Source organism: Patagioenas fasciata, chromosome 12 (genome assembly GCF_037038585.1).
Source record: "Patagioenas fasciata isolate bPatFas1 chromosome 12, bPatFas1.hap1, whole genome shotgun sequence".
Lineage (NCBI taxonomy): Eukaryota > Metazoa > Chordata > Aves > Columbiformes > Columbidae > Patagioenas > Patagioenas fasciata.
Window position 1 is genome coordinate 18350023 of NC_092531.1, and position 10946 is coordinate 18360968.

Consider the following 10946-nt stretch of genomic DNA (forward strand, 5'->3'; position numbering starts at 1 on the left):
TTGATTCAGTGGACTTTAGAGACCTGGATTCTGCTCCTCTCTCTCTTGCAAGTTCCTTCTTTCTGACCTTGGATAAGCCATTTGAAACCAAACCTTTAAAGCATTTAGGCTCCTGATTCCTCTCAAGATGCCCGATTCATTCTGATTTCAGTGGGAATTTAAGATCTTAAAAGGAACTGAGCCCTAAAATCCCTTGAAAGATCAGGGCTATGTTTCTCGGGGTTTCAGTTCCCTACTTTTAACTATGGAGATAATACTAATTCACAGGGACTTTGCTTGAGTGAAAGCATAAAGGATCATGAGGCAACATGGTCCTGGGAGCTGTACAGACGTGTGAAGTCCTGTCTCTGATCCCCATGAATAGCTGCATGCACTACATAGATATAATTATAGTCATATCAAATGAAAACACAATTAAGTTCCAGAATTGGAGCTGATTGGCATAACAAAGCTGAGATTTACTGCTTCCTTCACCAGACAGGCGCAGGTTCTAACACAAATCATGCCTCTTAGCCTTCAATTTGATAAACTTTCAGCTATTTTGACATGTAGAGCCAACTGCAGCCTACTCCATCCTGACAAAAAGAGCCTAACAAATGGATTTTCAGTCACCCACTGAACAGAACTAGATGACAGATCTACATGAAATCCTTTTTGGAGGGAAGGCAGCCTTTTAACTTGATTGATGAAATTATATCTAAATCTGGTAGATTTGGGACTTCAAAGGCATTTTTGCCTACTTAGGGCATCCCAGATGAAGGGAGTATGCTATTTGTACCAAACTCCCATGCTCAAGTGGTTTGCAAATTGACCCCTTTGTAATAGGTTAAAGGTTCCGCGCTAGATAACGGTGGTTCATTTTGATTAATTATGTCAGGGAATTAATGTATGATTACTAACTTTTAGCAGACCCTGCTCTTTTTGACCTCGAGCTGCTTGTTTGTGTGGCTGGTTGTAATTTTCGGCCAATGGGTTACGAGAGGTCACTGTGTGGTCAGCATATTTTAAACAAAGAAAAAGGAGGTGGGAAAGGGGGAGCAGAGAAACAGCAATCTCAGACCAGAGTGAGTGGACTACAGTTTACTGGCCTGACAGCGGAGATTTGTTAAGTGTTTTAACAGTAGATTTTTATACATTTACCCTTTCCAATAAAATATTCTTCTGAAGAGCTAAGAGAGTGGCCTGGAAAGATGTTGGGAGGATAATTTAACAGTTGAATGTTAAGCCCATAATTGCACTTCATACTGGTTTCAATAGCAGAGAACCTTGTTAAAAAATAAATTGGGCAGTGTTCTGTTTAGCACTGGGATTGGCTGAGAGCAAGGCTGAACGCTTCTTATGAAGCTAATACCTAGGAAACACTGCTTACAAATTTCTTAACCAATCACCAAAGAGTTAGTAAAGGTTGATAAAACAAGGTTTTAGTGGGGATTTAGCTCCATTTCATATTTTAAACTCTTGGGTGGCTATGTGAAGCCATCCGTGAGTTTCTAAAGACTAGAAAGGAAATACGTGAGCCCCAATCCTGTAAAAACCTCTCCGCCCTGAATCAACTGTATTCACTGTGTTCAATATTGTATTCAATAGAATTGCTCATGCTGAAAGTGAAGGCCATGCCTAGGTCTTTACAGGACATTAGCTTTTCTATGAAAATCATGGTAGACTATTGTGTAGATGAAGAGACTAAGAACCAGCCTTAAATTCCTCCAGTCCTTGTACAAACCTGTGGTCTGTTTCTGGCAGAGATCTTGAGACAGAGTGAGCTAAGCACAGACTTCTGTAGCAACTTAAGTAGGACTTGTATTTTAGAGATGCTACATTCTAAGAGCCATTGGAACCATGGATATTTATCACTCCTGAAAATCAAGTAATACTTTTTGCTGAGCCTAAGTATACTTAGAATTCAGTAGCCAACAGCAAATTTAAAAAAAAAAAAAAATTGCTATTATCTTCCCTGGACCTCACTCTTATGTTAAAAAATGGGTCTAAAATGTCTACCTTGTTTATAGAAACACTGAGAGGCTTAGTTCATTAATGTTTGCACTGTGCTTTATGGTCCTTAGATGAAAGGCACTACTGATGCTTAAAGAATGATTATTATTGTAATAATTATTCTAAGAACAATAGGCACATTTGTTTTATTTTCCACCGAGCCCCTTCAAACACCAGGGTGTCCAATTAAGCTGTAATCAGAATAAGGTACTCTTGATTGTACCTTTTTGTCTACATGGGGCTCTGTAGTTGGCTTTGGATTCCCTTAATTTTGTTGTTCCTTGCAAAAATGTGCTTTTGCCAAACTACTTTTTGCATTTTGAGTGAGAACACCATAAAAAAGTGTTGTTGAAGGAGGAAGGCGTGCTATCTGGACAAAAATGTGTGGTGTTAGGCTAGAAAAGAACACTTAGAGCTAGAAAAAATGTGAAATTTGCAGAGTGAGAGGAAGAATTTGAAGGAAGAAAGAGGGGAAAGGTACACGCAGTGAATATGACAAGAAGACTGCGTATGGAGACAGACATAGCAGTGGTGTCACAGAAACAGAGAAACTAAAGGAAATAGAAAAAAAAGTATCGAGAGTTGTGCATATATATGTATACACACAAACCTTGCCACTTAGTAAAGGAAAGACTTGTGTCGGGCTGACAATTCCTGAAGCCAATGTCCCGTTTACAGAGGCAGCTACAAACTGATGCTTCAGGCAGAAGTAGCTGCAGCGTGTCCTGACCCTGCTCCATGAGTGACAACCAGAAATTCCGTTTCCTAGTCCCTGCTTTGACTATTAGATGCAATTGCCTCTTGAGCTCTTCATTTAATGGAAAGTCTCACAGCTGCTGTCAGAGCATGAATGTCACTATTATTTACTTATTTAGTCATTTTACAGTAGTGTTAGTGATCTCAGGCAGGTCATTGTACACACATTTAATAAATGGCAATCCTGCCTCAAATGATTTACAATCAAAGCTGTTGATTCAGGAAAGTACTTGCACACACATGCTCTTCAAGTAATCACTAGAGCACATGCTAACTTGCTGTCATACATCAGATGAAAACTTCCTTCAGTGCTGTCTGTGCAGAACTAGGTCCTGAGCTGAAAACATAACAGACTGTGGAAAATAGAGAGTTGTAGGGGAAATAAGGATTTCAGGACTGTGATAACATTTTCAGCTGCGTTTTATAAGAAAACAAGATTTATGCAATCATGTTGTCTGTCTGACTATCTACCTCTAATAACTCTTAAACTTGGACAATGTCAACCACACTTGGCAGAAGGACAGGCAGTGTTGGACTAAACGCAGGTCTGCAACTCAGGCACATAGTCCTCAGTTTATCCAGTCCCCAAAGATCACTAGTGGTTGAGTTTGTATGGCACCCAGGTGCCTGGCATGGCTCACTAGGAATCACAGAATCACAGAATAACCTGAGTTGGAAGGGACTCACAAAGATCATTGAGTCCAACTCCTGTCTCTGCACAGGACAATCAAGCAGAAGGGTAAAATGACACAGGCACAGCCAGGCTTTCAGCCAGAGGAGAATCTACACTATTGAAGGTCAAAATATCAGGTTTTAGAAGTTCCGATTCCCAGGGAACCTTTGGCTTATTTGCTTTTGAACATAAGGGGATGAATTTCTTAGCCCTTTGAAGGTGAAGGAAATTTGATGTTGCTTCCTATGGAGCTAGGATCATACCCTGTTACACAGCCTGTGGGGACAGAAAATGTTTGTTTCCTTTGTTAACAGGGAAAAACAAAGCAAATTAGGAGCAACAGTCTTTGGGGTTGGTAAAGAATGTGTCAGACGTTAGTTGTATTTTACACATTTGTACATCAGAGAGACACATTTTCATGTTTTTGTGTGTGCCCAGGTTTTGGTGCTTGCACACGCTCTGATTAAAGAATAACTCTGAACAATGCTCTTTAATTTAATGATCTTAATAAGCATGTGGGGGAAGTGTCTTTACTGTATAGACACAAACAATGCTACATGCTTCCACATGAAACATAATTAGGGTGTGCAGTAAAATGAAGGGGTGAGGGGGAAGGGGACATTTTTTTAAAAAATGAGAACAGAGGTGACTTCCAACAAAACTTCAAAACCAGCTTGGCTAACAATGAACATAGCCCCATTCTTTTTAATCATCAACAAAATCTATCACACATGTTCTTTCAAGTAAAGTTTATTAGAAAGAAATTGCTACTAGAGAACCACATGTGAGCTCTGACTTGGCAAGGTCAGGCCAGGGCAATAAACCCTTGAACTTTACAAATATGCAAAGCTGACATAAATAACAAATTAAACCCAGCCAGGTGTAGAGCTGCAGCAAGCTGCTTGCCAGAAAGATTCAAACTCTGGCCAGCGTGACCTCTGTTAGCTTGTGTGGAAAGCGGGGGCTTATCTCCTTGGCTTGCTGTCCATTAAGGTTCATACCTGGGGGCTCAGGTCACCTTCTTCTCATTAGCTTAGAAAAAATTATATCACTTCATTAGAGGTGTTTATTCAGCTTCTGGGTGTCCTCAGGCATTTGGATGCATTGCTGGGTGAGTGTTGATTTTGTCAGAGTCAGAGACTGGGTGTTTTGAGTCCTCTTTGAGGGAGCAGTCCAGGATCAACTAACAAGGGAGAGTGTGGAGATGCTTCTGCTGTAGGATTTGATGAGGAAGAGACGACTGTGGTCTTTGACCACCGTATAGGGTGACATACACCCCAGATAGCTGAAGTCTGGAAATTAGTAAATATAAATGTACCACAAGCCAGCTGACTGGACCTCTGAGCCCTCTGAGAGCCGCTGTTTGTGTAGCTCACAGTAATACACCTCACCCATGTACTATTTTGGATTGAAATCCAAGAGGTGCTTTAGAAAAAGGAGCAAACCCTTGTGCCCATTTTAGCCATATCCGTTGCAAATTCTTTGTGTAATCAGGACTTCATTAGAAGCATAATTCTCACTGCAATCAATCACTGTATCATTCTGAGCTGCACTGCCACATTTCCAGAGGTATTCAGCTGCAGATACACCATCTCAGTGGGATTTTCAAATGTCTCTTAAGCGCATTAAGCACCTAACTTCCACTGAATGTTCAAGGGGTTTTTAAAATCCCACTCTGTGTCTCTCTACATCTTGCCCTTAAACAAGTGCTTAATTTTAAGTGCAGGTAGTTTCATTGATGTGTGTAGTACCACTTGTGTGGTTAAAGTTAAACATGTGCATAAATGTGCAGTTAAACCATGGTTGTAATGGGTGGGGGAGGAATTTGATGCAAATATACAATGCCTTAAATATAAATGTTTCACTATCACACCTTCATTTTAAGATACTGGTTTGAGGCAGATGCAGTAAAAAAGAAGTGTCTCTTTAGACTTGAAAATTGAGAAAATTTGTTCTGAGAATCACTAAAAGGGAATAATATGGCATGCCGTGACATGATGTTCTATGGAATCCCTTTACAAGTGTAACCAGACTTTGCAATATCTTTGCTGTGAGAACTCCTTTGATTTTTTCCTTAAATGTGAAACCATACCTCTTGCAAAGAAGATTTACTCTGAGAAACAGTACTCTGTGGTGACTACCGAACAGTGGTGTCACCTTGAGCAACACGTTTTGCCTCTCTGTTTCTATTTTCCTTCCCACTGTCTTTACTATTTATATTGTAAGAACTCTGGGGCAGAGACGGTCTCTATGCTTGCATAGCTCTCTCTGTAATGGTGTTGTCTCTCTGCTGAGACCACTCGGTGTTGTTAGTAAAATCTAGTGACTTTCTTGCATGATCAAAAAACCTGTAGGAATAAACAATTAGGAAAAAAAAAAAAAAAAACAAAATAAAACAAAAACCACCTCTTTCTTAGTTACTTCAGTTTTTAGTTTTGTCTCTGAGTCACAGGTTAGAGCTTTTCAACATGTGAGGTTTATATAGGCTCGTTAAAGAGATCTGTCCTGATAAATGGGTCGGATGCTTTTTATAGAGTTCTCCACTGGGTCCACTCCATCATAATGAAGCTTCAACACAGGCGTCCACAGAGCTCCAAGAGAAATCTGGGAAGGAGAAAGTGAAGGGAGATTGGGTGAGTTTACACTATGTGTTAAGTGGAAGAGCTGCAAAGAGGTTGGGAGACTTGTCATGACATGCAATTAAAGGCTCCTCTGGGAGGGTCTGTATAAACTCTACATGTAGCAGAAAGAAAACAGACAGCTGACAGTTGTACTGTGAGGTCTTAGAAGAATATACAGTGTTCACTGCTGACACTCAAAGGCAATTTTGCTGAGTTCTGTGAAGTCTAAACACTTAAAGTTAGGACAATTCCTGTCAAAGAGCATGAATTTCTGTTCTAGCTGTTACGAGTTATCTTTCAGGATCGTCTCTTGAACTGAACCTGACGTACACTTTGTTTATTTTAGTTATATTTCCATCTGATGCAGGCCATTGCAAGTGTTTTTTTGCCTTTGCTATTAGTCGTGTCTGGAGCATGTGACAGGTATCTGCCTGGATTCCTATTTTGAGCACATCCTGTGATTTTTGCATCAGACTTTTGTTGTGTGTCTCAGACTTTGTAGAAGGACTGTGTGTGTGCATGTGTGACACATCCAGAAGTGCAAGTGGGGAGATCTAGGGACAGGACAAGTTCCGCAGGGCTTGGAGCATCAGGGAACAAATAAATCTTGCCTGGAAGGACCCCGTTCTTAAGTACTTTGAGAACTCTGTTGAAGATTGAGGCTTGTTGGTTGGGAGAGGAAGGATGAGAGGCAGCCTCTGATCTACCAACTATTTCAGCCCCCTTTTTCTTCATAGTGTTGAGAAGCCTGAATAAGGATCTGTGTTGGTTTCAGATTGAGTGACTACTTGAAATATTTAATTAGAAGGAAATCTCCACAGGTCTGCAGTGAAACTTGTGGTCAAAATGAAAAATAGCTTGGCAAGAGCTTTAACCTATGTTTCTCTTAGAGACCTGGGTGAGGTCTCTAATCAACAGGCTGGTGGTTATTTTGGTCAAGGCCCACATTTACCATAACACTTCAATGGATCAGTATTGAAGGTGGCTTCTATTTACTCCATGAAGATCTCTGTTCCGTGTCACGGAGTCCATTGTTTCTCTTATTCCTCAGTTACCAGAACAAATAGGAGGAAGTCACTAGGCCAAAGAAGTAGAGAAAGAAATCGCCCTTTCTTTGACTTCTTTTAGCATTTCAAGTACAGGTCCTTAGTAAAAAAGAAGCAGAATGTAGAGAACTGGAGCATCAGTCATATCATCAGAGACATTATCATTAAATATTCTGGGTTATTTTGGGGGGACGGGATGGCTCTACTATACAATGACCTTAGAAGTCCTATAGAAGGAACTCAAGTAGAATTTTATTTATTTCTAGATATAGGGGAATGGCAAATGAGAAGAAAACAACTTAGAGTCCACCAGAGAATTTAGAGTGCAAATTTGATTTGTATGGGAATATCGTGGTGATGGGAAATGTAGAAAACTTTAAGTTTTGATGGTTGGACCAGGCTCAGAGCCTAAAGGCATATATCACTGAAGAGTATTAAATATTTAAAAGAAGGTTTATTTAGACTCCTCAAAACTGACAGGATCTTAAATACAAGATCATATGGCAAGAAAGCTCAACATCATTCTTGTCAGAGTGAATTAACTGTGGTGTATAGCCCTGTATAAATAAGCAGCCATGGAAACTCCCAGCTTCATCTAAAGTTCTGAAAAACAAAATCATCTCCACTCAGAAGAAAAAAGGATAAGGCCAAGGTAGAAGAAAGACGATAGGCTCAAGCTCTTTGAGCAATTTTATCAGCACATATTTCTCATGTAACTCCTCAATTATTTTAGCAGCAGAAGACAGAAAATTGTATTTCAAGGGTCTGTTGTTTATTGCCCAGTACAACTAGCATTGGTTGAAATGAAAGACGTTAATGCATTTCATGATAAAATTTTTCAGATAAATCTTTCCCTTCTAGGTATTTCTTTGAGCTTTTGGGGAAGTGCTCCTCCTCAGGGGAAGGAGTTGCTATTATTAAAAGGAGATTCAGCCAGGTGTACCCATGAGACTCACTGACAGTATTCATCTGTAACTTTCTTTTTTTAATCCTTTTCAGTACTGCATCCCCACCCGCCTGAAAAATTTACTCCCCTTGCTTAGACTGGTGGACTCTGTGGCAACACAGAAAATAGTTTGGCCCAGTAAATGATGATGAATATATGTTGATCATGCTGGTGTAAAGGACGTGGGAGTCCCCCACAGGTATGGCAGACCCTGGAAAGGAGATTTGGCCAAGAGCAGCAGCAGTGCACATGCTGTGTTAGGGCAATGTAGACCTCCTCTTACCTTGTTGGTGCATCATAGCATGTCTTGAGGGGGTTTTAAGGATCTTTGCTCTGCCAAAAATTCTCCTTCCTAAGCTATAGCATAGAGCTGCCAATGTGGTATTCGTGCTGCTGTAGAAGCATTTCTTCAAGAGGTCAGTGGGGGAGTGTAATCAGTTTAGAACTGGATGTTGTAACTTACATGAATGAAAGATTTTTTTCTAAAGGTGACAGTAAGATGAAATATTTAAGATAAACCAGGAGATTTGACTGGAAATTCACAATGTCCCTCTGAAACAGTCCATGCTGATTTACTGATCTTCCTTTTTCAATTTATGAGCTGAGACCAGAGTATACCACTGGAGGATGAGAATAGAGTAGTCATATTAGAGCCAGCTCATATATCCTACAGACAGACTTTAGAAGAATTAGAAAGTATAATAAAGTGCTTGTCCCTTTAAGACACTGCTTGGCTCCTTGCCAATTTAGATCCTGGAGCATTAGATATTTTAAAAGCCCTTAAAACTGTCTCTCTTTTTTCTATTTTTTTTTTTCTCCTCCTCCTTGTCTGAGGTTTTCACCTTTTAACAATGAAGAAACAATAGTAGGAGCATCCTGTACTTTACAGCTTTCTCCCCCTGCAGCTTACTGAGGGATGAATTCTGTGACCCAACACGTTATTTTAAACATGAGAAATCTTTTGAAGACAGACCATGTATAAGGCATGTAAAACAGAGAGAAAACATACAATGTTTTAAATGCAAATTCTTGGTTTTACATAAGCACAGTAACACTGGGATACACAAAGGCACCCAGGTACTTTTTGAGCGCATAACTACAGCCAGGGCACTGCAGTGACCTTTGGTCTCTGACATTTTCAGCTAATGGTCACCGTATGTGGCAAAAAAGCTGACCCTGCAGTTGCTGTGGGACCTGACTGGAGGCTTGAATGTCTCCTTGAAGGGCGGCCACGTTATCACTGAGCTCGGTGGCCCATGGGTCAAATGCACAATTACCAATTTGGGCTCTTCTGCAGCACCCATTGTAATACACTCCATGCGTCTGGTCCTCCCAAGGGAGTCCGAGGGCTTTAAAGATATCCCAGTCATTCTGGAATTATTTCTAAAGTGCATTTTGTTCAAAACCAACCCTTCTGTTAAAGACTTTGATGTCTAAATAAGGATTTTGTTTGAAAATACTGTTCCAGAAAGTTTTTTGGGGGATTCTGTTTTGGTTGAGCTCTGATATATAGATATTGCAGGATGGAAGGAATTTAGGGAAAGAGGAAAGGTGGTCTGGGGCAAAAATAAACAAAAAGTAAAATAATAAGCCATCAACCTGGGCTCATTTCATGAACAACACAGAGTAGAGAAAGGACCCAAGGATCTTTTTGTGTCATAGCAGATGAATGGAAACTTGTGATTCACTCCACTATTTGCTGTTTCTTCAGATCCAACCTTTCTTGTGGTTGAGACTCAGGCAGAGATCCCTACTAGTTTTAGGCAGTAATTTCTTCTCATACAGTGGGGAGATTAAACCTGCTGAAAGACCTCTTCAAGGGAGGATTCAATGTTCCTTTCCTTTCTTCCTGGAGATTAGAAGATAATGCATCTGGAACAACATTAGCTCATCCAGGTCTGTGGTTTTATTTTTGATAATCAAATCCCAGCAATCACATTCTCCATCTGCCTGAGCATAGTTTTGGGTAAGGGGTAGATATCAGCACACATGGCTGTGGTCAGATATTGTGAGATCTTCTAAACATGAACAGAAAATTTCCGTCCTCTAAGTTATATCTAAACATTCCTTTTTCTCTTGTGTTGTATTTTCTTTCTGCAGCTGAGAGAGTTATGGTAGTTTGAGCCAAGAGAACATGTTTATTTCTCCTTTGGTAGTGTTTACTCAGTGGACTCCCAAAGTTGGGTCCAGGCTACATTTACTCTCAAAACCAAATGATTTTGATGGCCTCAGCCGTATTTGATACAGTGCAGCATCTATTTGTGTCAAGAACCAGTATTAAGTCATTGTCTGTCTGGATTAAGTGTTAAGAGTACAATGAAGAGTCTGTGGACTTCTTGTTAGGAGACAGCTGGCCAAATGAAAGTAGGCTTCCTTCTGAATCTCAGCAACATCTGCATTCCTAAACAACCAGAGTATTTCTTACAAAACCAAGTGGGTTTTCTGTCAAATTTAGCCTAGAAGTGAGATAATTAAAGGAAAAAAGCTGAAACACATCTTAGGAGCTTTCAGGAACTTATGACACTTTGTTTGGCCTTTTGTGAAAGTTATTAATCATTTATCCCCTTTCAACAGCAGAGCACTGGCGTACAACATCTGTGCTCGGCTTCACCTTAGAGCTTCCTCAGGATCACTGCAGCAGAGATGGAGTAGGTCTTCTTCTTACTAGCAACAACCTCCTGTCTTGGGCCTCTGACTCACTCTATCTCATAAAGTTTTGTATTTTGTCAATGACGACATCACATTTTTAGTGACTTATGCAAAAGTTATTTTCTTATAGTATTAATTGTACACTGTTAAATCTTTCTAACATTACAAAATCTGTAATTATTAATCATACATCTAATAAACAGGTCCATAAAGGAGAGTAGTTTCAATTACACTCATATAAATTAAGAAGAAACATAAGATTT